The sequence below is a fragment of the Ranitomeya variabilis genome, chromosome 4 (assembly GCF_051348905.1).
Source record: "Ranitomeya variabilis isolate aRanVar5 chromosome 4, aRanVar5.hap1, whole genome shotgun sequence".
Lineage (NCBI taxonomy): Eukaryota > Metazoa > Chordata > Amphibia > Anura > Dendrobatidae > Ranitomeya > Ranitomeya variabilis.
Window position 1 is genome coordinate 632,537,291 of NC_135235.1, and position 13,939 is coordinate 632,551,229.

At 42.1% G+C, this 13,939-nt stretch overlaps 1 protein-coding gene across 1 annotated transcript in view; it reads right to left on the minus strand.

The window, feature by feature from the left end:
* The window catches only part of LOC143767327 (uncharacterized), a 760,398-nt gene that overhangs the window by 551,568 nt on the left and 194,891 nt on the right, over nt 1-13,939 (minus strand). The window lies entirely within an intron of this gene.

Genomic DNA, 13,939 nt, shown 5'->3' on the forward strand with positions numbered 1-13,939 from the left:
GGCTTATACGCGAGTATATACGGTACAGCACTCTAGAAGGGTGTGTGTATAAGGGCATATAGGTGCTGGTGGTACTATATATGGGGAAAACCTGGTGACAGGTTCCCTTTAAGAAACCTATGGAACTAGGTTAAAATTAGCATTTTTTGGGATGGTGAAAAACTTGTAATTTAAATATTGATGGTGGCTGAACTGCAGGTGGTCTGTGTCGCTTCATAAGTTTAAGGCCGGGGTCACACTAGCGTAGAATATGGACGAGCGATATGTGAGAAAGCATCGCATGGCACTCGGACCAGTGTTAATCTATGGGGCAGATCACATCTGTGATTATTTTTTCATGCCAAATCAGCATACGAGAACAATCGCAGCATATATACCTGACGGGCCCATACAGTCTATATCTACAATAATATATACCTGACAGGGGCCCATACATTCTGATATCATCACTAATATATACCTGACGGGCCCATACATTCTGATATCATCAGTAATATATACCTGACAGGAGCCCATACATTCTGATACCATCACTAATATATACCTGACAGGGGCCCATACAGTCTATATCTACAATAATATATACCTGACAGGGGCCCATACATTCTGATATCATCACTAATATATATACCTGACGGGGCCCATACATTCTGATATCATAACTAATATATACCTGACAGGGGCCCATACATTCTGATATCATCACTAATATATATACCTGACGGGGCCCATACATTCTGATATCATCACTAATATATACCTGACGGGGCCCATACATTCTGATATCATAACTAATATATACCTGACAGGGGCCCATACATTCTGATACCATCACTAATATATACCTGACAGGGGTCCATACATTCTGATATCATCACTAATATATACCTGACAGGGGCCCATACATTCTGATATCATCACTAATATATACCTGACAGGAGCCCATACATTCTGATATCATCAGTAATATATACCTGACAGGGGCCCATACATTCTGATACCATCACTAATATATACCTGACAGGAGCCCATACATTCTGATATCATCAGTAATATATACCTGACAGGGGCCCATACATTCTGATACCATCACTAATATATACCTGACAGGGGCCCATACATTCTGATATCATCAGTAATATATACCTGACAGGAGCCCATACATTCTGATATCATCAGTAATATATACCTGGCAGGAGCCCATACATTCTGATATCATCAGTAATATATACCTGACAGGAGCCCATACATTCTGATATCATCAGTAATATATACCTGACAGGAGCCCATACATTCTGATATCATCAGTAATATATACCTGACAGGAGCCCATACATTCTGATACCATCACTAATATATACCTGACAGGGGCCCGTACATTCTGATATCACTACTGTAATATATACCTCACAGAGGCCCATACATTCTGATATCATCAGTAATATATACCTGACAGGAGCCCATACATTCTGATATCATCAGTAATATATACCTGACAGGGGCCCATACATTCTGATACCATCACTAATATATACCTGACAGGGGCCCATACATTCTGATATCATCACTAATATATACCTGACAGGGGCCCATACATTCTGATACCATCACTAATATATACCTGACAGGAGCCCGTACATTCTGATATCATCAGTAATATATACCTGACAGGAGCCCACACATTCTGATATCATCACTAATATATACCTGACAGGAGCCCATACATTCTGATACCATCACTAATATATACCTGACAGGAGCCCATACATTCTGATACCATCACTACTGTAATATATACCTGACAGGGGCCCATACATTCTGATATCATCACTAATATATACCTGACAGGGGCCCATACATTCTGATACCATCACTAATATATACCTGACAGGAGCCCATACATTCTGATATCATCACTAATATATACCTGACAGGGGCCCATACATTCTGATACCATCACTAATATATACCTGACAGGAGCCCATACATTCTGATATCATCACTAATATATACCTGACAGGGGTCCATACATTCTGATATCATCACTAATGTATGGGCCCCGTCAGGTATATATATTCTGATATCATCAGTAATATATACCTGACAGGGGCTCATACATTCTGATATCATCACTAATATATACCTGACAGGAGCCCATACATTCTGATATCATCACTAATATATACCTGACAGGAGCCCATGCATTCTGATACCATCACTAATATATTCCTGACAGGAGCCCATACATTCTGATATCATCACTAATATATACCTGACAGGAGCCCATACATTCTGATATCATCACTAATATATACCTGACAGGAGCCCATACATTCTGATATCATCACTAATATATATACCTGACGGGGCCCATACATTCTGATATCATCAGTAATATATACCTGACAGAGGCCCATACATTCTGATATCATCAGTAATATATACCTGACAGGAGCCCAAACATTCTGATATCATCACTAATATATACCCGACAGGGGCCCATACATTCTGATACCATCACTGATATATATACCTGACAGGGGCCCATACATTCTGATATCATCACTAATATATACCTGACAGGAGCGCATACATTCTGATATCATCACTAATATATACCTGACAGGAGCCCATGCATTCTGATACCATCACTAATATATACCTGACAGGGGCCCATACATTCTGATATCATCAGTAATATATACCTGACAGGGGCCCATACATTCTGATATCATCACTAATATATATACATGACGGGGCCCATACATTCTGATATCATCACTAATATATACCTGACAGGGGCCCATACATTCTGATATCATCACTAATATATACCTGACAGGGGCCCATACATTCTGATATCAGTAATATATACCTGACAGGGGCCCATACATTCTGATATCATCACTAATATACACCTGACAGGGGCCCATACATTCTGATATCATCACTAATATATACCTGACAGGGGCCCATACATTCTGATATCAGTAATATATACCTGACAGAGGCCCATACATTCTGATATCATCACTAATATACACCTGACAGGGGCCCATACATTCTGATATCATCACTAATATATACCTGACAGGAGCCCATACATTCTGATATCATCACTAATATATATACCTGACGGGGCCCATACATTCTGATATCATCAGTAATATATACCTGACAGAGGCCCATACATTCTGATATCATCAGTAATATATACCTGACAGGAGCCCAAACATTCTGATATCATCACTAATATATACCCGACAGGGGCCCATACATTCTGATACCATCACTGATATATATACCTGACAGGGGCCCATACATTCTGATATCATCACTAATATATACCTGACAGGAGCGCATACATTCTGATATCATCACTAATATATACCTGACAGGAGCCCATGCATTCTGATACCATCACTAATATATACCTGACAGGGGCCCATACATTCTGATATCATCAGTAATATATACCTGACAGGGGCCCATACATTCTGATATCATCACTAATATATATACATGACGGGGCCCATACATTCTGATATCATCACTAATATATACCTGACAGGGGCCCATACATTCTGATATCATCACTAATATATACCTGACAGGGGCCCATACATTCTGATATCAGTAATATATACCTGACAGGGGCCCATACATTCTGATATCATCACTAATATACACCTGACAGGGGCCCATACATTCTGATATCATCACTAATATATACCTGACAGGGGTCCATACATTCTGATATCATCAGTAATATATACCTGACAGGGGCCCATACATTCTGATATCATCACTAATATACACCTGACAGGGGCCCATACATTCTGATATCATCACTAATATATACCTGACAGGGGCCCATACATTCTGATATCATCACTAATATATATACCTGACGGGGCCCATACATTCTGATATCATCAGTAATATATACCTGACAGAGGCCCATACATTCTGATATCATCAGTAATATATACCTGACAGGAGCCCATACATTCTGATATCATCAGTAATATATACCTGACAGGGGCCCATACATTCTGATATCACCACTAATATATACCTGACAGGAGCCCATACATTCTGATATCATCACTAATATATACCTGACAGGAGCCCATACATTCTGATACCATCACTAATATATACCTGACAGGAGCCCATACATTCTGATATCATCACTAATATATACCTGACAGGGGCCCATACATTCTGATACCATCACTAATATATACCTGACAGGGGCCCATACATTCTGATATCATCACTAATATATATACCTGAGAGGAGCCCATGCATTCTGATATCATCACTAATATATACCTGACAGGGGCCCATACATTCTGATATCATCACTAATATATACCTGACAGGAGCCCATACATTCTGATACCATCACTAATATATACCTGACAGGAGCCCATACATTCTGATACCATCACTAATATATACCTGACAGGAGCCCATACATTCTGATACCATCACTAATATATACCTGACAGGAGCCCATACATTCTGATATCATCACTAATATATATACCTGACGGGGCCCATACATTCTGATATCATCAGTAATATATACCTGACAGGGGCCCATACATTCTGATATCATCAGTAATATATACCTGACAGGAGCCCATGCATTCTGATACCATCACTAATATATACCCGACAGGGGCCCATACATTCTGATATCACCACTAATATATACCTGACAGGAGCCCATACATTCTGATATCATCAGTAATATATACCTGACAGGGGCCCATACATTCTGATATCACCACTAATATATACCTGACAGGAGCCCATACATTCTGATATCATCACTAATATATACCTGACAGGAGCCCATACATTCTGATACCATCACTAATATATACCTGACAGGAGCCCATACATTCTGATACCATCACTAATATATACCTGACAGGGGCCCATACATTCTGATACCATCACTAATATATACCTGACAGGGGCCCATACATTCTGATATCATCACTAATATATATACCTGAGAGGAGCCCATGCATTCTGATATCATCACTAATATATACCTGACAGGAGCCCATACATTCTGATATCATCACTAATATATACCTGACAGGAGCCCATACATTCTGATACCATCACTAATATATACCTGACAGGAGCCCATGCATTCTGATACCATCACTAATATATACCTGACAGGAGCCCATGCATTCTGATACCATCACTAATATATACCTGACAGGAGCCCATACATTCTGATATCATCACTAATATATATACCTGACGGGGCCCATACATTCTGATATCATCAGTAATATATACCTGACAGAGGCCCATACATTCTGATATCATCAGTAATATATACCTGACAGGAGCCCATGCATTCTGATACCATCACTAATATATACCCGACAGGGGCCCATACATTCTGATATCATCAGTAATATATACCTGACAGGGGCCCATACATTCTGATATCATCACTAATATATATACATGACGGGGCCCATACATTCTGATATCATCAGTAATATATACCTGACAGGGGCCCATACATTCTGATATCATCACTAATATATACCTGACAGGGGCCCATACATTCTGATATCACCACTAATATATATACCTGACAGGGGCCCATACATTCTGATATCATCACTAATACATACCTGACAGGAGCCCATACATTCTGATATCATCACTAATATATACCTGACAGGGGCCCATACATTCTGATATCATCACTAATATATACCTGACAGGGGCCCATACATTCTGATATCATCACTAATATATACCTGACAGGGGCCCATACATTCTGATATAATCAGTAATATATACCTGACAGGGGCCCATACATTCTGATATCAGTAATATATACCTGACAGGGGCCCATACATTCTGATATCATCACTAATATACACCTGACAGGGGCCCATACATTCTGATATCATCACTAATATATACCTGACAGGGGCCCATACATTCTGATATCATCAGTAATATATACCTGACAGGGGCCCATACATTCTGATATCATCACTAATATACACCTGACAGGGGCCCATACATTCTGATATCATCACTAATATATACTTGACAGGGGCCCATACATTCTGATATCATCACTAATATACACCTGACAGGGGCCCATACATTCTGATACCATCACTGATATATATACCTGACAGGGGCCCATACATTCTGATATCATCAGTAATATATACCTGACAGGGGCCCATACATTCTGATATCATCACTAATATATACCTGACAGGGGCCCATAATTCTGATATCATCACTAATATATACCTGACAGGGGCCCATACATTCTGATATCACCACTAATATATATACCTGACAGGGGCCCATACATTCTGATATCATCACTAATATATACCTGACAGGAGCCCATACATTCTGATATCATCAGTAATATATACCTGACAGGGGCCCATACAGTCTGTATCTACAATAATATATACCTGACAGGAGCCCGTACAGTCTGTATCTACAATAATATATGCCTGACAGGAGCCCGTACAGTCTGTATCTACAATAATATATACCTGACAGGAGCCCGTACAGTCTGTATCTACAATAATATATATCTGACAGGAGCCTGTACAGTCTATATCTACAATAATATATACCTGACAGGAGCCCATACAGTCTATATCTACAATAATATATACCAGGAAGGAGCCCATACACTCTAGCATCTTCACAGTGAGCCGGCTAGAGTGTATGGGCTGCAGTCAGGACCTGGAAGGAGCCCATACACTCTAGGCTCAACCCTCAGTGTATGCAGGACTCCGCTGTGCTGGTTGTCATGGTGCTGGATGAGGGGAAGTTTATGTGTGGGGTCAGGAGGGGTTTACAGTGTGGATGTAGCAGAGCCGTGTGTGTACGAGATGACCGGAGCAGAGCCGTGTGTGTATGAGGTGTACAGAGCGGAGCCGTGTGTGTACGAGGTGTACGGAGAGGAGCCGTGTCTGTACGAGGTGTACGGAGCGGAGCCGTGTGTGTACGATGTGTACGGAGCGGAGCCGTGTGTGTGTACGAGGTGTACGGAGAGGAGCCGTGTCTGTACGAGGTGTACGGAGCGGAGCAGTGTGTGTGTACGAGGTGTACGGAGAGGAGCCGTGTCTGTACGAGGTGTACGGAGCGGAGCCGTGTCTGTACGAGGTGTACGGAGCGGAGCCGTGTGTGTACGACGTGTACGAAGCGGAGCCGTGTGTGTACGAGGTGTACGGAGCGGAGCAGTGTGTGTGTACGAGGTGTACGGAGCGGAGCCGTGTGTGTACGAGGTGTAAGGAGCGGAGCCGTGTATGTACGAGGTGTAAGGAGCGGAGCCGTGTGTGTACGAGGTGCACAGAGCGGAGCCGCATGTGTACGAGGTGTATGGAGCGGAGCCACGTGTGCACGAGGTGTGTGGAGTCGTTCGTGTGAGGCCTACTTAAATGTATGTTTAGTAAATGCACCGACCAAGCCTGAGTGTGTGACACTGGCCCTTAGGGCTCATACTCACTTGCACGAAACTCGGATGAGCCTCGCATGTTAATACCTGGCGCTGCTGCCGGCACTCAGATCGGAGCGTCCGCATAGGAATACATGCAGCCACATGATCCGCTCCTCTGTGCCAGGTGCAGTGCCGGGAATTAACATGCGAGACTCATCCGAGTTTCGCGCAAGTGAGTATGACCCCTTATACTCAGAGTTTTTATGCTGGGAAGCTTTTGACTGCAAAAAAAAAAAAAGCCCTGTGTGAACAAGGCCCAATGGTTCTTAATTTTAGGAATTGAAAACACAATTTGAGCTTCCTTTATCAGGCAGAGATAGTTATTCCACCCTGATATAAGGATTCTGTTTATGTCTGCCAGGAAAGATGGGGGCTCAGGGACCCGACATACTGAAACTTAGAAAGGTAGAGTTGGAAGGAACCTCCAGAGTCATCATGTTTAACTCCTCGCTTAAAGGGAACCTATCACCCCAAAATAGAAGGTGAGCTAAGGCCACCGGCATCCGGGGCTTATCTACAGCATTCTGTAATGCATTCTGTAATGCTGTAGATAAGCCCCCGATGTATCCTGAAAGATGAGAAAAAGAGGTTAGATTATACTCACCCAGGGGCGGTCCTGCTGCAGTCTGGTCCGATGGGCGTCGCGATCCGGGTCCTCCCATCTTCTTACGATGATATCCTCTTCTTGTCTTCACACTGCGGCTCCAGCGCAGGCGTGCTTTGTTTGCCCTGTTGAGGGCAGAGCAAAGTACTGCAGTGCGCAGGCGCCGGGAAAGGTCAGAGAGGCCCGGTGCCTGCACACTGAAGTACTTTGCTCTGCCCTCAACAGGGCAGACAAAGTGCGCCTGTGCCGGAGTCGCAGCATGAAGACAAGACGAGGACGTCATCGTAAGAAGATGGGAGGCCCCGGACCGCAACGCCCATCACATCGGACCGTCCGCCCAGGTGAGTATAATCTAACCTCTTTTTCTCATCTTTCAGGATACATCAGGGGCTTATCTACAGCATTACAGAATGCTGTAGAAAAGCCCGATGCCGGTGGGCTTAGCTCACCTTCGATTTTGGGGGTGACAGGTTCCCTTTAATGCAGGATTCACTAAATCACCTCAGACAGATGTCTGTCCAGCCTCCGTTTAAAGAATTCCATTGAAGGAGAACTCACCACCTCTCGTGGCAGCCTGTTCCACTCATTGATCACACTCACTGTCAAATAGTTTTTTTTTCTAATATCAAATTTGTGTCTCCTCCCATTCCGTTTCATCCCATTGCTTCTAGTCTTTGTGCAAACGAGAATAGGGGTGATCACTCTATACTATGACAATCCTTGAGATATTTGTAGACCGCTATAAGTCTCCTCTCAGTCTTCTTTTTTACAAGCTAAACATTCCCACATCCTTTAACCTTTCCTCATAGGACATGGTTTGCAGAGCGGTCACCATTCTGATCTCTCTTCCCTGAACTTCCTCCAGTTTGTTAAAATGTGGTGCCCAAAACTGGACACAGGATTCCAGATGAGGTCTGACCAAAGAAGATTAGAGGGAATAATTACTTCAGGTGATCTAGACTCTATTTTTCTAATAATACATCCCAGAATTGCGTTTGCCTTTTTTTGCTGCTGCATCACACTGTTGACTCATGTTCAGTCTGTGATCTATTATTACACCCAAGTCTTTTTCACATGTGCTGTTGCTTAGTCCTATTCCTCTCATTCTGTGTTTTTTTTCTTGCCCAGACGTAGGACTTTGCATTAAAAACCATTCTGTTAGTTGCTGCCCACAGTCCCAGTTTGTTTAGATCTTTTTGAATCCTCTCTATCTTCTCTAGTATTAGCTATACTTCCTAGCTTTGTGTCATCAGCAAATTTAATCAGTTTACCCTAAATTCCTTCATCTAAATTATTGATGAAGATGTTGTCCAGGGCCCAGGACAAAGCCTTATGGTACCCCACTTGCTTGAGACTTTCTTCCAATTCTGAAGAAGCATTGATGTACTATTTTAGAATCCAACTTAAACATCAATATTTTTCTTTGTTGAATTCTTTTGGGAAGAGCCCTAAAAGGGTGGTGGAGATTAGTGTTAGAGCGTAGTCAAACGATCGTATAACACAGACGACGGTCTGGTGGCTTTTCTGATCCGAGCATGATACCATGTATTGCTATGCAGCTCTCGCACTCGGGTCAGGAGAGCCAGCCCAAGCATTGTCACGTCATCGATGTTATACAGCTGTCTGACCTACTCTTCAATTACCTGTTGAAGTTTCATAGAATAAATTGAGTATCACACAAATTTATGAGCCTTTTTGCACCTCTTGCTTATATTGTCATGAATGATCCTGCTCCTGCCCAGTCTCCCTTCACTGTAAGTAATGATGATCAGACTGCTATTGCGCAAAGCAAGGAGAAGATGACATTGTATGTCATGTATGTAGCACAATGCATTCTTGGGAGAAGCTCAGTTTGTGGATCACCTAGATAAAGATAATTCCTCCCTACCCACAGGTCACATGATGCTAAATCATTGAGCATCAGGCACTAACTGCACAGTAGGCTTTCTAGACTTATTCACTACATATCATCTAGTCGATCTACAGACGTAAAGAAAACTGCGTATCTTTATCATGCTCGCTATTTAGACGTCGTCAAATCAGTGCTGGCACTATAAAAGGCGTTCCCGTCAGTCCTAGAGGAATTTGACTGAAAATTCAACAGAATCATCCAGCAAGGCAGACAGTGACGCTAACCAATATGGTCTGTCATGTAGACGTACAGAGAAGGACTCTTGGAATCAAAGAAGTTCAGGACGTGACGCTATGAAATTGTCGCTCCAATAGATGTAAGAGTCTTCCATATTGATTCCTACAATCATGGGAAGTAATGTTGCTATGAATCTGTTGAGGCAAGCAGATGAGTTGACATGTGTGTTGAATTGGTCTCAAAATGTTAACAATACAGGTGGTGAAGTTTTGGGCATTTAAAAAAAAATGTTTGCTTAATTGAAAAAACAAATGAATTTTCAGAAGCCCCGGGAGGGTCATTTACTCCATCTGAGATGGTTTAATAAAATATGATTCTAGCTGGCATGATGTATTTTTTGCAGCATGTCACCATTAGGCACTCATTTCTCTAAAGAGTTACAGGAAAAAGTTTGGAAAAATGAATTTTTGGATATGTGGCCACTTGTCTTCCCGGACCATCTTAAAGCAGATAAAAAAAGAGAAATTTGACAAAGAGGATGGCAGTTAGCTTCAAACCTTTGCCATCTTGGAGTATTATGTTCCAAAAGACCTGTGTTGGGACTGAAGTTATTTGTATATTTGGATACCAATTGTACAGAGGGAATCACATGGCAGAAATACGATGAGGAGTTTCGTCGTAGTCTTTCCCTGCGTCCTTAGTTTGGACGGGCCACTAAGGTGACTGATGTTTGGATACAGTTAATGTTATCTCAGCGCACAGCAATGCTCTTTCACAAATCCGCCATTCAAGGCACCCATCTTGTCGCACTGGCGGGTCACAAACCAAATGGCCTGTTTTCTTCTTAATGAGGGACATTGCCGTTTCTTCACTTCCTGCTTTTTCAAACACTAGTGCTTGATCCTTGATGGATCCAATTCAGCATTGTGATGTTTCAGAAAAGGTAAACCTGCTTCCAAATCAGCTGCTACTGGTAGGCCAGAGGACCCTAGTGAACGTGGGAATGAGGCAGCAGTGGTGAGGTGTGTATCCCAAGAAACAGGAGGCAGACCTAATCACTAAAAGTTTTTCTGTGGGTTTTATAGCTCGTAGTTCAGCCATTGTATTTACAGGTAATCTGAGGTCAGTCTGTGATTTGCAAAAGAAAGTACAAAAATAGATAGAATAGCTATGGCCAAAATAAATACAACCGCTATGGACAAATTAACAATGAAGTCACTGGACATTGTCTTAAAATCGAGGAATATTTCACTAGCTATGAAATGAGCCGGGGGAGAAGGCTCATTCAGCCGAAACAGACGTAGGGATTCTTTGGCGCCACAGCAGGTCATAGGTAATTACTTTACTTCACTGGTGTTTCTCTGTCTCTGATTTGTGACTGTTCACTTGACTGATTGCTACTTTTTTGATACTTTTCACCTTTAGTAATTATTTCACTCACATTACGTTAGCAGGAGTTTTTTCATTTCAATTCCTTCTACAAATACCTTGTAACATCACTGTTGGCGCCATCTTGTGGCTAACTCTGGTATATACATATATTTTACCTTTTGTCTTTGTTATTTATCTTATTTACTTCAATAAAAATATTCTTTTAATACATTCTATTTGTAATTTGGTTTATTCACACCTCTTTTTTTTATACGATTTCTATATTTCTGGTGCAGAACCTATCTTTGTCCTTCATTGCTCCTTGTGGAGTTTCACTTCATACATTTCTTATGATGTTTTTCTTTGCCTACTCATTATTTTACCTTACATTTGTCCCATCGAGATTCAGTCTGGCACCTCTCCACCCTAGGGCCTGGTATATCTACTTTCACTTTCAGAAACTTGAACCATGTCAGAGTACATTCAAGAAAACTCAGCCAAAGGATTCATCTGTAAGGCCTCTTCTCCTGCCAGTGCCGGCTTCTTTGTGACAAAGAAGTAAATATTTTCACCAAATTGGATCTACGAGGGGCTTATAACTGTATTTGGATCCTCAAGGGAGACGAATGAAAGATGGCCTTTAATAACTGTGACAGTCACTACAAGTATCTCATCATGCCCTTTGGTCTGTGCAATGTGCCGGCCGTGTTTCAGGAATTCATTAGCAACATCTTCCAGGACTTTCTCTATGTTTAAATGGTCGTATATTTGGACAAAATCCTGATTTTCTCCCCTGATGTACCTACCCATAGAAGACATGTCCATCAGGTTCTGCGGCGTCTACAGGAGAACAATTTGTTTGCCAAGTTATCCAAATCTGTCTTTGAAAAATCCTCCTTGCCTTTCCTTGGCTACATTGTTTCCAGCTAAAGTCTCGAAATATATCCTGAGAACGTTTCTCCTGTTCTCTCCTGGCCTTGTAACCAAGGCTTGCGTGCCATCCAGTGGTTCATGAGTTTCACCATCTTATACAGACAATTTGTTCCGCACTTCTTGTCCATCATGGCACCATCTCCACCCTAATCATCAAATGGGTTAGTGCCAGAATCTGATCTGAGTCGACTTTATTTTAAAGGGGCCTTCGCGAGAGCTCCGATGCTGCCCCACCCTGACCCTAACAGATTCTCCTGGAAGTGGATGCCTCCTCTATTGGTGCTGGGGCAGTTCTTCTGCAAAGGACAGTGTCGGGAAAATCTGTGTCTTGTGGTTTTTTCTTCAGGCTAATTTTTCCAGCTAACCAGGGATTGTGAACTACTGGACATTAAAGTGGGGCTTGAAGAATGGCGACATCTACTGGAATTCACCAGCTCTTCAGTAATAATATGCACAGACTAAGAATATGACCTTTCTGCCGACCACCCAATGGTTAAATCCTCTTCATGCTATGTGGGCATTCTTCTTTGTCTGCTTAAACCTTCAGTTGCACTTCCGTATTGATGTCTTGTCTCGACCTTTTGACATGTTTGATTCTCAGAAGGACTCACAGCACATCATTAACCCGGTTAAGATTGTTGAAGTGGTTCCTGTTTTGTTAAGAGATGTTCCCCCAGATAAGACCTTTTTTCCTACTGATTGAAGGAGGCTAATTCTCTCCTCTGGACACAAATCCAAGCTGGCTGGTCACGTGGCTTCTGGTGGCCTTCGCTGGCCAAGGATGTTTGGGAATGTGTAACCGCCTGTACTCTGTGTGCCAGAAACAAGTCTCCCAGGAACAAGCCTGCTGGTCTCCTTCATTCTCTCTTGGTTCCTTTTGTCCCCTGGCAACACATAGCTATTGATTTCATCCTGGATCGAACCCTCTTTGAGACTTCTGAGTCGTGGTGGACCAGTTCACCAAGATGGCTCACGCAGTTTTTTCAGCATGTACTTTGTCTACATGTCCTTCCTCTCCACAGGAATATTTGGAAACCGTGATGGTCGGAGAAGCAAAAAAAACGTTTTTGTATTTGTAGAATAAATTCATGACTATACCAACCTCATAGCAAGGTGGACTGTCCTTCTGCCACTAAGGGATGAAGTTGGTTAACTACTTGTGAGTAAGCCCTACTGTGAATTTGTACAGGTAACAGAGGACACAGAATGTGCCAACAATACATTCCCTCTCCAAGCCTGAATGTAAAGGTTTATAGATTAATGATATGTTACAAATTCTGACCCTCTCCTCCATTTGGTGCCTCAGAAATCTGGATTCATCCAACCAGGCAAAGTTTTCACATTACTCAATGTTCTGATTTTTGCAATTTCTTGTACAAGTCTACCTTTACTGTTTCTTTCAGACAACACT